Below are 22,989 nucleotides of genomic sequence, written 5' to 3'. Positions count from 1 at the left end.
GGATTCTAGAAATGCTCATTGCTTTATAGAAAACTAGATTCCAAGAAAACTATTAGCTTTGTCTGTCACTTACAAGGTGAAAGTCCAAAGAAGCAAAAGATCCTCAATTGAGGTATAAACTTTGTCACTTGTTTGATTTTGTTCACTTATTCACTTGTTCATTTATTTAGCCAGTAATCTCTACCTCAAATGCTCATGGAATACACTGGACGAGAGGTGGTAGAAAGAGTGCTACATTTGCATTCAGGAAAACTTAAGTTCAAATCACACCTTTGATATTTACTAGCTGGGTAGCCCTGTGCGAGTCATTGAGCTAATAATAATATGTACAATGCTTCCCTTACAGGATGCTATGAGGGACAAATAAGACCATGTATGTAAGGTGTTCTGTAAACTTCAAGGTACTACTTAAAGCTCAGCTATTATTATATGATACCATTAATTCACTTTTTGCTTCCACCAACTTTGCAGACCACCATTGCTGTCCAGCACTTAGGCAGGTGGGGGGTTCTTTTAACACTAATTTTCTAGCTTCAGATGCTTAGGGTGGGGGCTCTAGCTTTAACTCCAGTGGTGTACAAGATTTGGCAGTGTTCTCAGGCTAGCAGGTTCATCCACTAATCTCTATGATTCCAAATCAGCATCTGCTAGGGTGATTCCTCTCCCATTCTCCATTTTTGCCAGAAAACATCCTTTTCTCTAGGAACCATGTTCCTTCCCTCTGCCCTTTGGCAGAGATATCCCTTAATGAGCCTCATCTTTGGGGCAGCTTTAAAAGTTTCGGAATGGGTAAAAATAAAACTCAGTTATTTGAGACTGAAATATCATGTTCTTTTTAGAGACATTTTTATATAAATTTCCCCCTTTCCTTTCTTATCTATAGTTTCTTCCTTTATATTTTTTTCTACCACTTTTTAGATGAAAAAGAAATCCTATTCATTGATGAGGCAGAGACCGTAAGAGGAGGACAGCTCATTGTGTTCTTTGGGAGGATTTTTCTTTTTCTTTTTTCCACTCCTTATTGGCTAACACCTGTACATGTAGTGGTCCTTAACTTCTCTGTCAAAGTTTTCATTATCTCTGACTGTGAGTTTGACAACCTCTCTGGCTTCATTTTGTTGTCAGTGGTGAGAATGTATTTGCTTGGCTGTGAGGCAGCCACCTCTCTTTCCTTCTAACTTATTTTTTAATATTGTCAGTGAAAGGATTTACAGTGGGAGATATTGCATTGCAGTCTGCTCTGCCAACACCCCTTCTAACCCTTGATTTGGCTTGTCAGCTGCCCAGAAATGTTTCTAGGTTACCCAATATGAAAAGTGTCAAGTTAGTAAATCTTTACTCATTGTCTGCTACATGCAAGATGTGGAACTATACACTGTGGGAGATACAAAAGTGAGCAAGGTATTATTCCTGCCCTCAAGTTGCTTACAGTCCAGTAGAGGACAATAGGCATGAGTTTAACACAGGACAGAACATGATGAGTGGCACAGGAGATATCACAGAAGTGGAGGCAATTTGTAGGAGATGTTAAAGATTCCTGAAGGTGGTGCTATACGAGCTGGGTCTTGAAAAGAGGAGAGAATGGCAGCTAGATGGCTCAGCTGATTGAGAGGAGGAGGTCCTCAGTTCAAATCTGGCCTCAAATACTTCCTAGCTGTGTGACCTTGGGCAAGTCACTTAATACCCATTGCCTAGCTTTTACCACCATTCCACCTAGCAAACAATATTTAATATTAATTCTAAGAGAAAGGGTAATGTTTAAAAAAATAAGGGCTGAAATGGGAAGAGCTTCTGTGGCAAGAGAAGAGATTATGCAGTTAAGTAATGTAGATGCAGCAAAAGATAAAGAATTTTTGGTGAATGAAAAATGGTACAATGGAGATGTAATGGCAACTATATGTGAAATAAATTGAAATGATAAAGTGAAGTTGGCTTGGAATCAGAGCTGACAAACTCAAGATCCTTGTACTGGAAGCACCAGTAAAACTCTCATGTGTTGTTAGAGTCATATTAAACTGTAATTGGGAAATGCCTAACAAAACAAATACAAAATGCATTATAATACAATATTAATTTATGTTTTTCTAAGTCAATATGTGGGCTGCAGGGAACTATTTCGATTTGAGTTGATGCCACTGGCTCAGATAGTCTCTAAGGGTCACTTAAAATTCTAACATACTGTGATATTCTGAGAAGAACTGTTTCCAGAAGATGTTCTGGATAGACTTAAAATTATTTGGAGACAAGTGAACAAGGCGGTAGTTTACATCCTTATAATGGGTACTAACGAATATTTTTTTGGGAGGATAGGACTTCTGAGAAGGGTCAAATATAACAATGGTTATAATTTCTGTGTCTCTAGCAACAACCCTCTGAGGTACAGAGTCCATATGTTATCATCCTAATTTCATGCATGAGAAGGAGCCTTGGTGAAGGTTCAGTGACTTCCTTACGGTCACACAGCTGGTAAATTACAGAATCAGGATTTAATCTTGGGACTGTTGACCCCAGGTTCAAAAGACAGAAAGCTTGGTTAAAATAAGTGGTTGATATCATTAACTCAAGGCCTGAGAATAGTTTCCACCAGGATTTATCTGCTAGACATGTTTTGTTCATTTCTTAGACACATGGACTAAGGCTCTTGAAGCATGAGAATTGACTACAAAGGGAAACTGTAGGATGTCTTTCCTTGAAGTTTTAACAGACTATTATAACCACCATTCTGTTTGTTATCAGATCTGGAATTGTATCAGGAGAACTTAATTTTGACAGAAGGAAAACTTCTTGACCCTATAGCCGTGTCTGTATGATCAGACCATCACAGAACCCAGCAGGTAAGCAGTTTCCATACATCTTCACAGACAAAATATATATTATCCTTAGATATCAAAGAATTGATTGAGTCAAACATAGCTTGAAAAAAAAAACTTAGGGTATACTTAACCTTAACGAAACTACTAGTTATGCTCTCTGAGGAATAGTAGAGGTAAAGTTGGTGGCAGGTTCAAGGAGATGGTTTTGAATGACAGGTTGAGGAGTTTGAATTTCTTCCAGGTGTGAGAGAATGCAAAGCAGTCCAAACACACCATTGAGCAGCTAGCTATTGAAGATTTTAGAGGTGGAAATTGGTCTGATAATTATGTTTTAGTGAGAGGAGCACAGAATTTCTGGGCTGGAAAGTGTTTGAAAGGTCTTCAGGAGGAATGTGAATCCTCCATAAAATCTCCAAGAAGTGGGCATTCAGGTTCTGCTTAAAGACTTTTTGTGGTGGGAACCCATAATCCCTTAATTCAGCCCATGATACTTTTGGTTGGCTCTAATTGTTAGAATTTTCTTTTCCTTCCATGGATCTATATTCTATTTTTTGTGATTCTTCTAACCCTTCCTAAGCCTGCCCTCCCAAGTAGGGAAAAAACAACTTCCTATCTCTTCTGCATAACAACCGTTCATATATTTGACAACAATGATTAAGGACTTCCCTTACATATTTTATTCTCTGGGCTAACCATCCACATTTCTCCAATAGTCCTCCAAGGACAGGGGTTCTAATACTATCATCTAACTAGTTGCTCCACTTTGAAAAATGTACTGGAGCTGGTTAATGTGGGGAAAGGATAGTGGCTCTTGGTGGATTTTGCAGTTGGGTCTTGAGTCAGGAAGACCTGAGTTCAAATTTGACCACAGACATTTACTACATATGTGACTCTTAAACAAGTCACTTAATCTCTGTTTATCTCAATTTCCTCTATTGTAAAATTGAGATAAAAACAGCATCTGCTTTGCAGGGTTGATTTGAGGATTAAATAATGTTTGTAAAAGGCTCTTAGTATATATTGAGTGTTATACAAATGCTTATTTTCTACTCCCCTTTCCCAAATGTCATTTCTAAAATGTGATGTGCCAAAAAGCATAATGCCCTGAGATTATAAACTGTACAGAATACAGTGGGCTTATCACATTCCATGCTCCCTCTATCTTTATCGAGGTACTACAAGATTTGTAGGTTTGTTTTTTTCTTTTTCCCATCATATGTTTCACTGTTTATCCAGGCTGAAATTTCAGTTCACTGAAACCTCAAGCCCTTTTCCACAGGAATTATTGTATGGCCATGCCATGCTTCCTCTATTAGGCAATTGATTTTTTAAAAAAATCTCAAGGTTAAGACTTTATAGTTACTATTAAATTTTATCTTAATAGAGCTGACCCATCTTTTTAGCCTTTTGATAGGTGAGTGAATCTTGACTCTTTCATCCAAAGTGCTAATTTATTTACAAATTGTCAAATTTAATAGGTTGGAAGCCTGTTACATCAACAACAATAATAACAACAACAAAATTCTCTCCTTTAAAATTTCTCTATAAGTAGGATTTTTGGTCTCAAAACCCCTCTAGACTTCTTAAGTCAAGAATAAAATATTTTTCTTCGGGAAATGGATTAAGGATAGTAACCAAACTTAGAACAAAAATACCTCTTGACTGTTTAAGATCATTTCCTTTCCCACCTCCTGAAGTGATTGGGCTGTTGACCCTTTTAAGGTCATTCTCTTTTTTTCCTTACTCCCTGAAGTAATGATGTTGTTACCCATCTTTCTCTGTTCTGAAAGGACTGCCAATATTGATTACAAGAGAAGGCCCTTGCTATCCTTAGTGAAAGTATTCAAAAATGGAACTGAGTAGTGAGTTTTGAAATGTTTAACACAAACTGTACTTTAACATTATGATCTTTTCTTTGTTCAAGATGCCTATAAACTTTATCACAAAATATAGAAAAAAGGATGTCCAAAGTCGTGTGTGTGTGTGTGTGTGTGTGTGTGTGTGTGTGTGTGAATTTCTCTCTGAAGGCTATAACGTTTATATTTAGTTGAGTTTTGCAGACTTGTGCCTGAGTACAGTACAATATTAATATTTTTTTCTTAGACACTATAAGCATACTCAGAAGACCTTGATAAAAATTCTGAATAGCGCTGGGCCAAGATGGATTATTTGTTGACCCTGGTCTATCACTGATCACTTTTTGATCTCCAGTGAGTCAGTCAATTCAGAATCCACCAAAGAGATTAGTCAAGTCCATATCTCCATCTTGTCCGCATGGATACAACGAGAGACTTTGTCAAATGCTTTGCTGAAACCTGGGTATTTTATGTCTACGTCCTTCCTATGGTCTACCAGTCCAATGGGTTTTCACCGATCTGTTAGAGATGGCAAGGTCTAGAAGCATTGGAACTGCTTGTAAAGTTGTTACTGTAGTTTTAACTTGGGGTAATTAGGGCTTAAACTAGGATAATGGTACTAGGAATGAAAAGAAAGAGTCCATAGTGAGTGACAGTTCAAAGGAAGAATCAACATTTCTTGGTGCTGAATTGACTGGATAAAAGAAAGTACAAGATGTATGCCATGGAGTCATGCCGTATATATGCCAGTACAGTGTGCCTGGCACACAGTAATTGCTTCATAGATTCTAGTTAATTGATTGATAACTTGGTGTTCAAGATTGGTATCATCAGTCCCTACCCACTAACAGGGGGTAATTTATCTACTAGCTCAGCAATGTTGATAGCTGACACACATTTACTTACTTGGTTTCGTGTGTGTGTGTGTGTGTGTGTGTGTGTGTGTGTGTGTGTGCGTGCACCTGCGCACCTGCTCCTAGCTTTAACCAGAACAGTAGGTCTCAGGAACAAGTGATCTCAGTTATTTCAGGCTGACCAGACTAAGGTTGTGATTTCTGGTTATAAATAGGGCAGAACCCACTTAATTCAAATTTGTGTTCCACAACAAGTCATGTTGTCAGATTGGGGAGGCACCTTTCTCTTTATGAATCGGGCAATATCTACTCTTTGATTAAAAACTGATTGCTTCTTTGAAAAGGAAGCGAGGGAGGAGAGTACTTCCACTGTCAAGATATGATTAAGCTTACAATATAATAAATAAGATATTACCTTTTATTCTCTGAGCAAATCTGAGGATTGGGCAAAATGGAAAATGACTAAGATAATATTACTTGAGGACTGAAAATTGGTTGAGCTGGGGAGCAGAAGTCTCATTTTTTTCTCATTTTAGGAGGCTGAGCAGCAAGCTTCAGTTTGGGGTTATTTTTGTTCTCTGACACCCCTATGCAGAGCTATAACTAGAGAAGGGAGACTGAGATTTTGCCCTAAGACACCACAATTTAGAGGGTGCAAAAAATTAAAAACTGAGTTTAGCACATAGCAAGAATTATTAGTTAAAGTAGGTGGTTACTAGGCAGAGTACACACATTGTTAATATCACCCATCTGTGAGTCCCTTTAGTAATGAAACCTTCCTCCTACTCATTTGAATTTATATTAATTACTTCTTGTATTATTTTCATGTCATGAATTACAAAGTGGTTTTGAAGAATACCTTTGTGCTGCTTGCCCTGCGTGCCAGTATCACTAGTTATACTGCTGCTAGAAAGGCAGGTCCCATTGGGCATCCAGAAGGTATTGATTGGTAATCTTTTTCCTTGCTCTTTTCAAGAATACTTGTATGTCTCATATCTTGGGAGTTACTGGCAAGAATTTTATTTTCATTACATAGGCATCATTTTTGATAGCTTTGTGCATTTGTATGGAGGTAGGAATTTCCCCTGATAGTATAGGTACTGAATAGTCTCCATTAAATCTCTCTTCTCTCTTCTCTCTCTCTCTCTCTCTCTCTCTCTGTCTCTGTCTCTCTATCTCTTTCTTTCTCTTTCTCTCTCTCTCTCTCTCTCTCTCTCTCTCTCTTTTTCTCTCTCTCTCTCTTTTTCTCTCTCTCTCTCTTTCTCTCTCCTTCCTCTTCTCCCTCACCCCTTCGAATGGTTGTGTTTATTATTGTGATTTAGCTATTAACCCTAGGAAGATTCTAAGAGAACTTGCCCTTAATAAATTTGGGATATGGTAGGCACATTAACACTGCCTAGATGACTCACGAGTATAAGAATTTGGGGAATGAAAGAAGACAGGAAATAAGATGGTAGCTAGAAATGTCTGCAGGACCAAACTTTTTTTTTCTTTAAGAAGGAAAGACCTATGGCTATTTAAAGGCACAGGGAAATGAAATAGTGGAGCGGCAGCAATTGATATTGGAATGAGGGAAGATAGTAAGTATGTAAGGAATATGCTTCAAGAATTTATGAATCTGGTATCCAGGGAACTAGGCAGAGGATGGGGAGCAGTCATACTTACTCTTTTGAAACTGAAGAGCAGTTGTCAATGATTTAAATAAAGACAGAAATATGTTAAGATGAGAAAATCGTTAAGTGATAGAGCTCACGTCAGATTGGCTTAAGGCAGGTCCCCTCCAAAGTATTGGAGAAGCAGTTAACTGCTGAGAGTTTTGAATAGAGTTGTGTCATTGGTTTTTAAGGGTAAGATCATAATTGTAGTGCTGCGAAGGGCTTCATCTAATGAAGATATAATCTTATGTCCTCATTTACCAGATGAGGAAACTTAAGCCTGGTGAAGTCGGGACTTTTCTAAAATCACAGAGTTAGGAAGCAGCCCAGCTGAGATATGAACCCAGAGTTTCTGACTCTGGAGTCATTGCTCTTTTCCTTTTCACTCCTAGGAAAGTGGAGAATATGGAAAGGATGCTAGGAAATTCACAAACAATCCATAAAAAGGTTGTCCCCAAAGAGACAAAAGTCCAATGCATGCAAGTCAGACAACATATATTTGAAGTGGGATAAGTCAGCAAACTTGGGTATATCTCTCCAGTAGTTCTTAGTTGGCAGCTTTCAGATATTTTCAGTTGAGTGGACAAGTCTCAGAAATTTATTGTCAGAGAACCCTTTGAGCATCCCTCCAAGGTCCCTCTACATATGAATAAAGGGCCACCACTAGGTAGAATCATCTCTTTGATGGACAGTGATATTCCTCCACATGTACTTTCTTATCTTCATTCCATAGTCCTTGCCAGGTAGGCTATATATATTATGTGAGATTCAATCATTCACTTGAGATGATACAGTCAGTTTTGTGGCAATGCTAGGTTTATATGTGAAGTCTTCTGATATCCCATGTGAGTCCCTTTCTACCACATTTGAGCATCTTTCAGTGAACTCAACGAAAATTAAAATTGCTTCTTCTTATTAACTTCTTCCTTTCAAATGGCATTCTCCAGTATTAACTACCCAGCATGGGAAAGGAGCAAATTTTCATAGAAATTTTCAACTTGGGATAGCCAAAGGCAACTCAAGGTACACTGGCTTAGTGTTAATTGTGCTAAATGACTATTTCTATGGTGCTCAAAAAAATGGCAAAGCAGTCCTCTGATCAGATCATTTAAAGAATGACTAATAGGTCCTTCATTACTTATCCATGAATTAAAATTGTCCTTAATTTTCACCCACCTTTATGGACCTGCACACTTTTCCACTGTATAAGTCCTAAGGTAGAACTTTGAGAATCATGTCAGTTACCTATTTTTTAGAGTAGGACCTTGCTCCTAGTTTCATATCCTTCAGGAAGGAAGCCATGGTGAGATCTGATCCTTGAATCCATCTGTAATTCTGCTTGAATGAACTACATTGCTCTTCTCCTACTATACAGAGCCCAGTATTCCTGATATCTGTGGATTTTCTTGCTGTGTTATAGAGAAAAGGTAGCACCATTAGGCGTGCTTTGGCATAGAACCATAATTAGTATATAGGGTACTTTGTTCCAAGATCCACTGGGCAATTGCTTTCCATAATAAAAATGTGGCTCCCTTGAGAAAAGAGTCAAGAGTCTAGTTTGCTCTCATGGACACTTAACTATGCCACTTGGCCTAGGGTTCCTCTTGAGTTTCCCTTAGCAGGAGCCATTCATGGACACTTGGTGATCTTTTCAGGAAATGAAGGAATCTTTCCATTTTAGTAGATGCTAAAGAAAGTTTAGAAAATTCTAGTATTTTTATTCTGATAGAATTATAGAGTTAGAGTTGGGAAGGTACCTCGTAGGTCATCTAGTGTAACCTTATTTTACAGAGAAGGAAAATGAGATCCAAAGAGAGGCTAAATGACTTGCCCAAGATTAAAAGGGAAATAAGTATCAGAGATAGGATTTGGAAAAAGCCTTTGTTAAACTCTGCCAGAATTCACATTTTGCAGGTTAGGTTTGATTTGAGAATGAAATTTTGCCACCAGGTAATGGACATTATTGATGTGTAGGGTTGGATCTTAACTGTAAAGTATTAGTCATGCTATTTGGACATCATTAGGGACTTAAGGCTTCCTGTGGACATCGTTAGGGACCTACGGCTTCCTATGAAGCTGTTGTCCGAATTATGAAAAATCTCAAGAGTAGAGGGAGGGTATCTCTGTAAACTGTGAGTCTCCTAAGTATCCTATGGGAATGCTGCTAGCCTAAGTTGGGCTCATCACTTTCACACCTCCTGAAAAGATCAGCATCTTTTTGCCATTCTCTACAGGGTATACAAGTGTAGATGCTCTTGAGTATCCTATTAGTGACCTGTTTTGTTTTGTTTTGTTTCATAGAGATAAGGCACACGTGTGGGTGAGGGGGGTAGAAATCCTAATATGGTGATATATTGTGAAAACTCTCTGTCTCTTTCTCTCTCCCTGTCTCGTTCTTTGTTTGCTTCTCTCCCTCCAACTCCAAAACTGGGTTCTGTCAAAGCAGAACAGCAATGGCTTATATAAGCACCAGCAGAAATGCTGTGCAGCCTGATCCCTGGCTAAACAATCTGCAAACCCCCATCCTCTCCCTGGGATGGTCTTGCCTACAGGTGTGTCCAGGGCTAATCAGCTCCCAGGGCTGGCATCACCCCCCACCAACCCACACACACCTCTCTCTCAGCTGCACCAACCTGCTCTCAGCATCCTCAGCTACAAGACTGCTGACAGGGGCGATATTATGTGGGATATGCCTGTATTTCCTCATGTTCAGCAAATTTCACTGCCTAATTATTTATGTGGTAGATCAGTTCATTGTAACCACCAGCAGTTATTCCAACAAAGGATGATCTGTTGTATTTTAGTAAACGACCCTCTCCAGGGCTCTCAGCAACGTGTGATTTGACCTCCCCAAAGTTAGGACAAATATAATTCATACTTGGTCCATCATGGTCATCTTCCCTTCATCCATGTTATGAAACGGTAATTGCAAATTCCTGAGATCAATGCCATATAACTGTACTCTGACGAGAAATGCAAACTTGAAAATCTCTGTATTGTGGTATTTTCCTGTACCTCCTAGACCCTTTAACACATGGTTCATCCCTTTTGTTCCACTGCTGATTTTTAGACAGCGTCTTTTTCTCCTGCACATTGGAATAAATGGCAAAATGACAAGCAGAGTGAGAAGTATATTAGGAATTTCCTTCTTTCTTTCATCTGATCAAGTCTAACCTTATAGATAATGACAGTTTCTTCTATTTCCTACTTCTACAAGATCTGTTCAAGCTTCTCCGGTCGCTATTAGGAAATGCAGATTAAAATGGAGAAATTATTTGATACTGCACCCCTGCCCATAAAAAATTAGGTAATTGGGTAAAATTCTGTGTCTTGGTATCCAAGGGAAATTTTTCATTAAAGGAACACATTAACTATTAAACATATGCAATATATTGTGACCATTTTCAAGATATTATGTATACATATTTTCACAATAAGTTTTTTTAATGGAACGGAGTATCTGTATTTGTGTACCCTGTGGAAACTGGCTATTACTGGCTAATTTTGTCTGTTTGAAGCTGCAGAAAAGCTTGGTGCAGGGATCTGGGACATCAGTATTCACTACAAGGACTTGCCTTTAAATAGGTCCACAGATTCATCTCTCACAGCTTCCATGAGCCCCTCTTTCCTTAAACTGTGACTTTAACATAATTAGGAATGATATCCATATAATATCTTTGAATAGAGCTATTACTAGAATTTCTTACACTTATGGCAAACTCAGTCAAGGTTGAGGGACTATACAGCACAGTAGATAGTCTGCCTAGCTTGAGTGTAGTTATATTGGAGGAGGGAGCAGCTTATCCTCTAGCGCAGTGATGGGCAAACTACGGCCCGCATGCCAGATGCTGCCCCCTGAAATGTTCTATCCAGCCATGTGACATTATTCCTAATCTTTTTATTTTTTAGATTTAAATATTTTATTTTTTTAGAAAAATTTTCCATGCTTACATGATTCCTGTTTTTACCTTCCCCTTCATTCCCTTCTTCAACCCTCTCCCCCATATCCAATGTGCATTTCCACTGGTTTTAACATGTGTGCTCAATCAAGACTTATTTCCATATTATTGATAGTTGCATTGTTGTGGTCGTTTAGTGTCTACATCCTCAATCGTGTCTGCATCAACCCATGCGTTCAAGCGGTTCTTTTACTTCTGTGTTTTTGACGAATCCAATGAGTAGGATACAATACAATGAAACTTTGAAAGAGCTGCCTTAGAAACAGACTGACAGATGAGCATTTCCTTTTCTTTGGCTCCTCTTTAAAAAGTTTGCCCATCACTGCTCTAGGGAGTTCAACTTAAATACTATGCTTGAATTTCGACCTCTTAGGAGAGGTTGGTGATTGGGATGAGCTGAGAGAGGAGAAAAGAGAGGGGATGGGTAGACAGCTATGACAGCAGAGGATGGTGGGACCTGTGTGAATGTTATCATGGCAATAGGACCCTGAGTATTCTGGCCCTGGGCCAAGTGAGGGAATGTGCAGGGTACAAACATATTGCTCCTTTTCAGTGGATTATCCTAGGGAAGAAGTCACACTCCCTTCCTGACCCATGGCAGCTCCTTTGTGCAAGTCCTCGTCCTGATTCCATTTTTGCTTTGAATTCCTGTCAGTAAATACCAACAAAAATATTTTCACTTTAAAAGAGTCTACTGTTCTACCTTTGCCTGTATAGAATAGACATGCTTTCATGGTATTTCTCCTGACCATCTCTTTTCTCAAGAGAACACTATAAAGCATTATAATTTGAGTGTGATGAGTAAATTGGAAAATTGGTATAGAACCATTTAAAGCATGATAACTACTAAGGTAAAGTATTAAATGAACTAAGGTATTGATAGAGAAATATTGTGGTAATCTATACCAGAAATGTCAAACACCCAGAGTCTGGCTGCACATGACCTGCATGTGGTCCATGACACTGGAGAGTATGGCCCCAAAATGATTAAAACATTCAATATTGGATAAAACAACAACAAAATATATAGAATATAATAAATTAATACTATTAATTTTATTTGTTTATTAATATTAATATTAATAAATAAAACATAGATACTGTTAATACATAGTTTTCTAAGTCAATATAGTAGACTTATATTGGTTTAGGCCCCCATTTCTTTTTTCAAATTTTCTAAATTTTTAATTGTCCTGAAAAACATACTTCCATATTGGTCATTATTGTACAAGAAAAACTCATACATAATCCAAACCTCAAAATAAGAATAAAGATGCACTGATGTGAAAAATGACTCCAATAGTTCTTTCTCTGGAAGTGGAAAGCATTCCCCGTCATAAGTCTTTCAGGATTGTCCCAGATCATTGCATTGCTAAGAGTAGTCAAGTTTTTACAAATAATCATTGCCTATTGCTGTTATTGTGTAAAATGTTCTCCTAGTTCTGCTTATTTCACTCTGCATCAGTCCCCACAGATCTTTCCAACTTTTTCTGAAATCATCTTGCTTATCAGTTCCTATAGCAAAATAGTATCCCATTACTAATATGTACCACAATTTCTTCAGTCATTCCCCAATTGATGGACATACCTTCAATTTCCAATTCTTTGCCACCACAAAAAGAGCAGCTACAAATGCTTTTGCACAATGGGTCCTTTCCCTTTTTTTATTATCTCTTTGGGAGACAGACCCAATAATGGTATTACAGGATCAAAGGGTATGTACAGTTTTACAGCCCTTTGATTATAGTTCCAAATTACCCTCCTGAATGGTTAGATCTGTTCACAACTCCACCAACAATGTATTAGTGCCCCAATTTTGTAGGGTCCCTATTTCTAATTGAGTTTGACACTACTGGTCTAGACTATATTTTTATCTTCTCCCTTTCACACCATCCCTCTCTACCAATGGGATCTTTAAAAGAGTATCTACCATGAAGTATAGTGGATGCAAAACTGGAAATGATCTTTTTCTTTCTGGCTTTCAGAAAAGCAGCTAACCCCTTCTCTGCCTAACCAACTCCACATCTGTGTGTTCAGTAATTAATGCACTATTTAGCCCTTGGTATTGAACTCGCCAGCAGCCATGCACCATTAAACTTTATGACTCTATAATGATAGAACAGCTCCTCAAATCCTAAGTGACCTCCAAATAGTGAAAAGATTTGTTTAGATTCTTCACCACTAAAGAATAAATAATAAGGTTCTCTTCAAGGGGAATTTATCTGGGCAAATAAGATGTATTTACTGAAAATGATCAAACACTTTGTTTCTGTTTCACTGAATAGGAGAAATGGGAGCTAACAATTACAAGAGCCTGACAAAATAAACAGATGATTAATTAGAGCATACATTGCTTTGGTTGTGATAATTTAATTGAATTTGTCTTTTCAAAGTTTAGATCCCTGGAATGTAATGTTTTTAGCCTTCTGTCCTCTGACACTGGTATTATTCTCATATATAAATATTATAAATGGCTTCCAACGCTTTACCTTCCCATACAAGGACAGGGCTTTTATTTATTTATTTTTAAATGAATTGGGTTATTAGTGTGCTCTCTGATGGATAAAAGAGCAAAGAGAATGACGCCCATTTTACATAAGAGATGTGTGCCAGGAAAGTTGTATATAATTCACAGTGTTACAGATCAAGGCATGTTGGAAATGCTGCAGGAGAGCTCACTCATTGTTGAAATTCTCTCTGAGGTGAATCAGGTGGATGTGTGAATAGCGTACAATTGCTAGGTTTTGGAATTTTCAGTTTGGCTATTTCTATATTTCTTAAAGTAAGATATTCCAGTATTATCAACTTAAGCATCTATTTAAAATATTTCAAAAGGAATAGATAAGCCATAGATTCATGGACCAATTTATGCCTTTAGTGTGGTAAGGGTTTTTTTGTTTTTCCCTTGGAGAGGAGGCCTTAACCACTATCAATCTACCCTTTCTGTTTAGCCCTAAGGTTATGACTTATCCATAGCGGAGGCTAATAATAACTAAGTAAGCCATAATGAATTGAGGATAGAAAACACATGCGTGATTCCCAGAAATGCTTTCCTTGCCATGAAGAGCTAGGGACAAGAAACACCAACTTGGGCAGAATTTCTGTGTATACAAGTATTAGTTTTGTGACCTTGAATAAGTCACTAAATCACTTTTAACTTCAATTCCCTCATTCGTGAAACTGGGAAACACAGAATCTCAGAGATAGAAGGCCATCAAGTTCAGTGGCCATGCAATTCAACCCATATCTGAAAAAAAACTTGTACTCCCATATCTCTAATAAGTGCTTCACTATTATTTGCTAACAATCTCCAGCTTTCCAAGTTGTATCATCTAGAATTGGACTCGAGGTCCTTCATCATCTTTGATGTACTCTTCCTATATGTTCTCCAGAGTGTCTATGTCTCATCTACTGGATGACTTCCAGAGTCCCTTCCAAGGTACATTGAGTCCTTCCCTACCTATCTCAAAGGAAGCTTGTGAGCTCTAAACGAGGCAGGGTATGGGAAGGAGTTTTATATCTACAAATGGTAGGCATTAGTCAGGGGATGGCATGGCTTCAGCCTAGGGACTTGCTATAAGTGGTACTACTCACTCACACCCCCTCTTCAATTTGTTTTCACTATGCTCTTTAGACAGTTTTGCCTATTAGATTCTACTTCTCTCTTTCCTCACAAAGGAAGTATATTTTGAACCCTTCGTAGTTGATAAACTCTTGCTGGCAAATAGAGCAAAGGTCAAAGGTCACTCCCATCAGCACTCACTTCAGGAAAGCAGCCTCTGCGGGTAGCACAGGACGTTGATCTCCAAATTTTGCTGCCACTGCAGTATAAAGAAAAACGTAGTGAGACAGCGCCAGGGAACATTCAGCAAGTCCTTTTTATAGATACTATTTTACGAGAACTGCCTCTTGTGTGGTGGTAAAATGGGAATTAGTAGAAGTTGGAAATAAACCTAATGAAGCTGAAAACCATTTATATATTTAGTTACTTCACGATGCCTTTCTGCACAGTTTCCTACTGCATGCGTATTTATTGAGAGATCATCAAAATATGCTGTCAACCCGCTGAAACACTGGTATGGCCTTACTCCCAGCTTTATTGTCCAAGATCTCAAAAGACTAAGGACTGATCTAATTATTCTTCATCAAACACCTTTGCAACTAGGTGGGGTAAGCTATTATTTCTCCTGTTTGGTAGTTAGAATAATGGTACATATTTCACATAGTAGCAAAGCAAATGAGTTGGACAGGAACAGATCAAAGAAGGAAGATAATCATTTGTAATTAATAATTTGGTCCTTGAAGATGAGTTATTTCATTGGTATCAGTGTTCCTTCCCAACATGAAACAACTCCTCAGTTTTCAATAGATGGACTTTGTAATTATAATTATCATTGCTCTTATGATACTACCGCCACTGCTAACTTCTTCACCGAAAGTCTTCCCCTGATCTTTTATTGCATCGTGGAAATGATACTAAATTCTCGATTGCATGCTAAGGGAGGCCAGGCTTTGTCAAGTCCTACCAGTTGGAAAAGCTTTGAGTGTGGGCCTTGTGAAAGGATGCATGTCTCTTTTCTCGCGTCTAGTCTAATGATGTTTGGAGAGTATCATCCCCTGGTTAGCCCCGGGATGGTGAGATTATTTTCTGTAACAACTGTTACAAGACTATTTTCAAAAGAATTGCAATCTGTGTCAGTGCAGTGACCCTACCAAAGAAACCATGAATCCTCAAAGTATTCAGGTGTCAGCTCACGCTTTTATCTTCTTATTACAAAGCACTTTGCATAAATGTTCTGATTTAAGTCCCATGCTAGTTCTATGTAGCAGTCCATGTAAATATTATTCCCATCTTACAGAGGGGACAACTGAGGCCCATTCTGAGATTCACATCAAAGTCTTCTGTCTACTGCAGTGATTCCCAGACTTTTTTGGCCTACCGCCCCCTTTCCAGAAAAAAAAAATTCTTAGCTCCCTGGAAATTAATTTTTTTAAAAATTTTAATAGCAATTACTAGGAAAGATAAATGCACCCGTGGCCATCATCGCTCCTCTGGATCACTGCAGCACCCACCAGGGGGCAGTGGCGCCCACTTTGGGAATCACTGGTCTACTGTATCCACTCTATCATAAGGGGACCTCCTCTATTTTCTGATCCTTTGCTCCTGCAGCTACTGTTTGGTTCTGTTAACTCCATGGCTCCTCTGGGAATACTTTTGCTTCCCCTGCCCCTTACTTATGAGGACTGTACTGCTAGGAAGCTAGGAAATCTAGGAAATGGACTTGTGCCATCTAGATTTACAACATTTTATGTGGTTTGCTGGGACGCTATTGGAGGCATAAACAACAATGCAACAGGATCCTTAACTTGCAGAATTTCAGAATAGGAAGTGACCTTAGAACACTTCCAGATCAATCCCTTTTGGTTTGCAAATAGGGAAACTGGAAGCCAGGAAGTTTAAGGGAATTGCCTAAGATCATGCAGCTAATTAATGGCAAGTTAGAGATTGGGTGGCATTAGAAATACCCTGAATTTACCATAACAATTTAATTATCTTATAGAAAGAAAGTGGCTAAGTAGATGCTTTTTTCTCCCCTCTTGTCGATTAGAGAAGGAACCTGCAGTAAAAATTTGCTGACCTATTCCATGTTACTGATTGAGATTAACCCTAGCCTTCCCTGTATTTTAATCTGGATTTTTCTTGCTTTTAATTTTCTCAATCATTTCACAGACCACTTATTTTTTTTTCTTGGACAGGTCTACCTTTATTCTGGTAATTAGTTTACTCCTCAAACATTTACCAGCTTAGCCAATGATGACTGCACATAATTAAGTTCTTGCAAGTTTGTACTTTTAATGACTAAGTCTCCAACATAATTATCAAGTTTACCAATAGAAATGCAAAATTCAGGTGTACCATAGCATGTCAGATCTGGAGGACAACTTCAATACCATTTAATCCAATGTTCTTATTTAGGAAGGAGCACATTGAAGCCTGATAGGTTACATGCCATTACCAAGGTCATCTAGTACCAGAGACAGGATTTGAAACCAAATTTTCTGGCTTCTGATTCAGTGCTTTTTCTTCTATAGGAGATGCTCACTATCTTTTCATCTAGAAGGAATGACTTTGGTAGCTTTTATTCCACTCTTCTCTAATATCTTAAGGTATAAATGTGATGTCACTCAATTTCCACCAATAGTATCTGAACTTTGGAGTGGATTTCTTTTTGGCAGTGTAGATGGAATATCCTGAAACAATGACCAGGTCTCCTGTGTGAACAAAGCAATGCAACTTAAGGGCATTTGACTAGGAAAGATGCTTACCTTGGTGCAAGGTTCCAACATTTAGATTAGATTACCTATAACATTGGCATCATTGATGAATGTATTTTCATTGAGATTTTAATCATTTAGTATTGCTTTTATTAACATGTGAGCCTCCAAAATTCCCAGAGTGCTCTGGGTCTTGAAATTGCTTAGGGCAAATGTGAGCATAGCCCACATTTATCTGTGTAGACTATCTTCTCAATAGTAATCTCAAGAGTTCTTTGCCAATTCCTAGAAGGTGTCACTGTCTGACATTAATAGAACACTGGGACCAAGAAGAGAACATGCCTTGTTGTTCCCTTATTATTGTCACAGAGAATCTGAACGTATGGTTCAGTGTTTGTATACTGCTTTCAGTTTTCTTTTTTTCTTCTTATATTCAAGTTAAATCTTTCAGCAAAGATGATAATTTTGACTCTGGGCTTTGTTAACTTGATCTTGTCAGAAAAACTTGAAATTATTTCAGACCAATTGGACAAAAATGACTCATAACTGAATGATAGTCACATTACTCAAGCTTTCTGTCACTTGGATGTCAATTTTAAAATACACAGAAACTTCGTTTTATGAGTTGATCATGGAATCATTGAATGGTTTAGCTGCAATGGATGCTTTCATAAGGATTATATCTCCTCCTCTTCCATAGGACTCAATGCCTTTCAATTCTATTCAGCAAACAATAGTATCTACTGGCTTTTGGTAATAAAAAGGAAAACTTGCCCTCAAAGAGGTTGTAATCTGTTGATTTAATATATTTTTTCTTTCAGAGCCTCTCTGCTTAACTATTCATTCTTGGCATGTTATAGTAGTTGATGCACAATTTCTTTCTAGCTGGTCAGCATGATCATTGGTGGAACTGGGGGAAGTCGATGTTGTATAACACTTTCTCCTTCTCCCTAGGTTCAGCCAGAACAGTATGTCTTAGGGCAAAGAAAAAAAGGAAAAAGGTTAGCATTGTTTCAGGTTGACCAGATGGAAAGGGAAGTTTTTTCTTTATGAACAGTATCTCCTTGATTCAGAAATGTGGTCCACAGTGACAGGACTGAGGAGGTATAGTTCTTTCATTAGTACGACAGAATACTTTTAATTCATAGCTAATGCCTTCCTTGGAATAAAAAAGACATCTCTCCTGTCCTACCAGTATGATTGAGCTTTCAATACACTAGACATAAGTTCTAGGCCTTAGGAGTGAGGGGAGGAATGGAAAAGCAAATCAAGGAGGATCATGCCTTGGATTCTGCCATCTACCTAGCCTGGAAGTACTTGGTGGGGCTTTTGCCTTTTTTGGAATCCCCTTCCTTTCTTTCAAATTACACAATATTATTATCTCTGTTCTCCTCTTTTGTCTTTTTTTTGAAAACAGATATTGCGTGCCTATTCTGATTTTCTCTGGTGGCTACATGATCGGGATTTGAATTCAGGGCTATGTATCTCCAATTCTGATGCTTTATCCACTACACCACATAACTGCCTCTCAGGGAAGAGACAGGGAAAACAAAACTAATTTTTTAGAAAGAGTCCTTAGATTCTATTGCCACCTCTGCTACTCAACATATGGGCCACATTTAACAAGTCACTTAATGTCTTTATGCCTCACTTTTCTCATCTGTATAGTGAGGGGGTACTTTAAAATCCAGGTCTTCTATGATACCAAGTCCTCTTTTCTTTCTACTATATTATGCTACCATTAAAAACATACCATTTCTATGGCTTTTTGTCATTTTTAAGGTGCTTTCCCACAAAGAGACCTGATCATTTTATAGATGAGGAACCCGAGACAGAGTATTTCAGTGACTTGCCCATGATCTTCCACTGTGGTTCTATATTGCTTTATTTTCTTCTCACTCTGAAAGAAGCCTCTTATGCTGATACCTACCCTAACCTTACCTGTGCGAATCTGGAGACCTCCCATGAATCACACACTTTTCATAAAGGGAACCGAATGGCATAATTCTAAAACTGGTACCTTTAGGGTCAAATCTCTCTGGTCTGTAGGAATCTGCTTGAAAAGTTAATCAGGCCTAATATTTGTTTTGTGCAATCACTGTCCAAATACCATGTTGGAGTAGAACAATGGGCCACTTAGGTGGCTACTGTTAAAGACAGCTATTTAGGTACACTATGGGAGGGTGGTCATCTTGCTTTATTTTCCTACTATGCAAATGTATTTATGGATGACTTTTAAGTATGGGGTTTTATTGCTACTCTTGAAAACATGTCCTCCAAAACATATATTTAATAATCACAGTAACCTGAACTAGTTATGCTATAGATTGAAGCATAGGCTCATTTTCTAAACCCTGGAGTTACTATTGAAAGTATCTTCTAGGTTTCATGCCAAGGCCTTGATCAAAGGGTATGCCATCAACCATTTCAATGTGGAATATTAAAAAAAAATCTTAATTCAATTTCACAGACTTTTACTAAGTGCCTGCCTAGCACAGGGTGCTGCACTAGATGCCTTATATACCAAAACAAAATGAAGCAGTCCTTGCTCTCAATGAGCTTCCATTCTACTAAGGCAATACTACCTGTATATAAGTAATCAAATCAAAGTATGTACCAGGTAAATACCTTGTAGGACAGGTCACCAACAACTAATGGATGGGGGTGGAGAGATAATTAGATAAAAGCCTCTTTTGATACATACCTAAACTGAGTGTGAAGTCAAAAATTATTTCTTAAATATCTCTGATTTGTCAGTTGCTCTGCTAAGTGCTGGGGAGACAATGAAATGCAAAAGCAGTTTCTGCTTTTATGTAGCTTATCTGCTATGTAGAACAAGACAGGCACACGCACACATACTCTCAGAAGATAATTTGGGTGTAGTCTCAGAGAGAAGACATTTTTAGGAAGGGGAACACAGAAAGTTTTTTTTTGGTAGAAGGTGGGATATTTCTAAGACTCAAAGGGAGCTTGGTAAATAAACCAGGATGGTTACTTCTTATTCTTCTAGACTGGCCTGGCCTCTGCCTGTTCATAGGCATTTGGGGAAATGCCATTCTATCACTTGTTGATTTTGTAGTCTGTGTTCTTCCTACCTTCAAGGGACATAGAGATAATACTCCATCCTGCTTTCTCTGCCTATCTCTTAGCCTGTCTTCTCTGTGGAGACAGTAGAAAAAAAGCCATTCTGTTACTAGTCTTCTTACCTGAACTGCCTAATACCCTAAGAAAACTGGAAGCTACAGTTGTATCTCTAGTGATGTTAATAGCCCTCCTTAACCCATTTGTTACTGATTAATAAACTTCCAATGATTCTGACCTCTTGGCTATTATTACACAGAGCTCCTATTCTATCTTCCACTTTCTGCTTCCTTATTCTCATCCCTCTCAACCCAGTCTTCTCAATGTCTTACTCTCAATCTACTCACCCCTTCCACAGGACTCAGCAAAGATTGTCTCATGGGTAAAAACTCTGCTTTCATTTTAAATCCTTTCCTTTTCTATTCCTTTTATTTTTCTGACTCTAAGAACTGTTTTCTTCTTGATCATACAGCTTTCTTGTCCCCCATTTCCATCATTGAATGCACTTTCACTCATTCACCTCAACTCACTGCTTTAGTGAGAGGGTTGAAATACTTCTTGCTCCCCATTGATACTTCTGTCCTCTCTCCCTCTAGCACCATCATTCAGTAATCTCTCCTCCTTTAGGATTCATTCAAAACCTATTGATTTGACCCTGGTACCCTTTCTCTCCTCTGATGTTGCCACCAAGGCAAGGTTAGGAGGGGGGAAGGGAGTGACACTTACCATATAATGTCTAGATTATTGCAATAGCCTGTTGATCAGTCTCCCTTCCCCAAGTTTCTCCTTACTGAAATTCATTGTCTCTTTCCCCTCCAGGATCAAATAAAAAATCCTTTATTTTGCATTCCAAGCTCTTTAGGAATTAGTCCATATTTCCAGTCTTTTTACACATTCTTCTCTCTTTGTATCCCTACTCCTTATATTCCCTGGCACACACACGGTGATTAAAAAATGTTTATTGACTGAACAACAGGACAGAAAAAAATTCCAGACAGAGCAAACAGTGAGAATGCTTAGTCTGGTGGGTAATGGAACATCTGGTGTAAGGAATAGCAAGGGGGTCAGTGTCACTGGATCACAGTCTGTGGAAGGAAGGAAAGTTGAAGAACGGTGTTCAAGTCAGAAGGAGCCAGTTTATAAAGAGCATTAAAAGCTAAACAAAGGATTTTATATTTGATCCTGGAGGCAATGAGGAGCCACTGGAATTTAATGACATTGTTGGACCTATACTTCAGTAAGATTACTTTGTTACCTGGGTGAAGAATAGATTAGAGCAGTGGTTCCCAAACTTTTTTGGCCTACCACCCCCTTTCCAGAAAAAAATATTACTCAGCCCCCTGGAAATTATTTTTTTTTAAGTTTAATAGCAATCAATAGGAAAGATAAATGCACCTGTGGCCATCACTGCTTTCCTGGATCGCTGCAGCATCCACCAGGGGGTGGTAGTGCCCACTTTGGGAATCACTGGATTAGAGGGTTGGGGAAGCTTGAGATAAGAAGTCCAATCAAAAGGCATAATTACTACCTCCCTCCCTAAGAGCGGTAGTAGTGTCCCAGGATAGAAGGGAGTGAATAAAAGAGATGTTACAAAGGTAAAATGCATAGCAAATGGAATTAGTTGGCTATGGTTGCTGGGAGAGCATGAGGTGTTGAGGATGACACTAAGGATGTGAGCCTGACTGTCTTCAAGGACGGTGGTGCCCTTGATAGCAATAGGGAAGTATGGGATAGGGAAGGGTTGGAGGAGTATTCATAAGTTCCTTTTGGACATATTAAGTATAAGATGTCTATAGGACATGCAAATGCAGATGCCCAACAGGCAGATGGAGATATCAGAATAGAAGTCAGAAGAGAGGTTAGGATTGGATAAATAGATTTGAGAATCATAAGCACAGAGATAATTATTGAATCTGCGGGAGCTGATGAGATGACCCCATGAAATATAATAGAAGAAGATGAGAAAATGATCCGGGATAGGACCTCACAGGACATCTATAGTTGCCGGGCATGATTGACATGAAGATTCAGCTCAGGACACTACAAAAGAGCATAGGACTTTGAAGGATGCAGGAGTATCATTCCAAAGATAGTCATGTAGAGGAAATGCTTTCCAGGCATGAGGAACACCCTTTGTAATGACACACAGGTGGGAGACAGAATGTTATGTATGGCAAGTAGTCCCTTTTGGCTCAAGTGCATGAAGCAGGATTGTCATGCTTTCAGTACCAGAGAGGAGTTGCTACTCTATCCTAGTGTCTTCAGATCTTTCTGTCAAGAGGCCTTTTCATGGCATGAAAGTCCTAACTCCATATTCTTCTCTTTACTTTTCTTGGTTTCTCCTATTTAAGAAACACTGGTAAATCTCTGCATGATACCTAATGCCAATTCCTCATTTGAAAACATGTTTTGTTTTTCACAAAATTGCAAAAAAAAATGGCAAAATAATAAAGGAGAGTACTACAAAAAAGAGTTAACTTCAGGTGATTCTTTAG

The sequence above is a fragment of the Gracilinanus agilis genome, chromosome X (genome assembly GCF_016433145.1).
Source record: "Gracilinanus agilis isolate LMUSP501 chromosome X, AgileGrace, whole genome shotgun sequence".
Taxonomy (NCBI): domain Eukaryota; kingdom Metazoa; phylum Chordata; class Mammalia; order Didelphimorphia; family Didelphidae; genus Gracilinanus; species Gracilinanus agilis.
Note: the sequence above shows the minus strand (reverse complement) of the source record.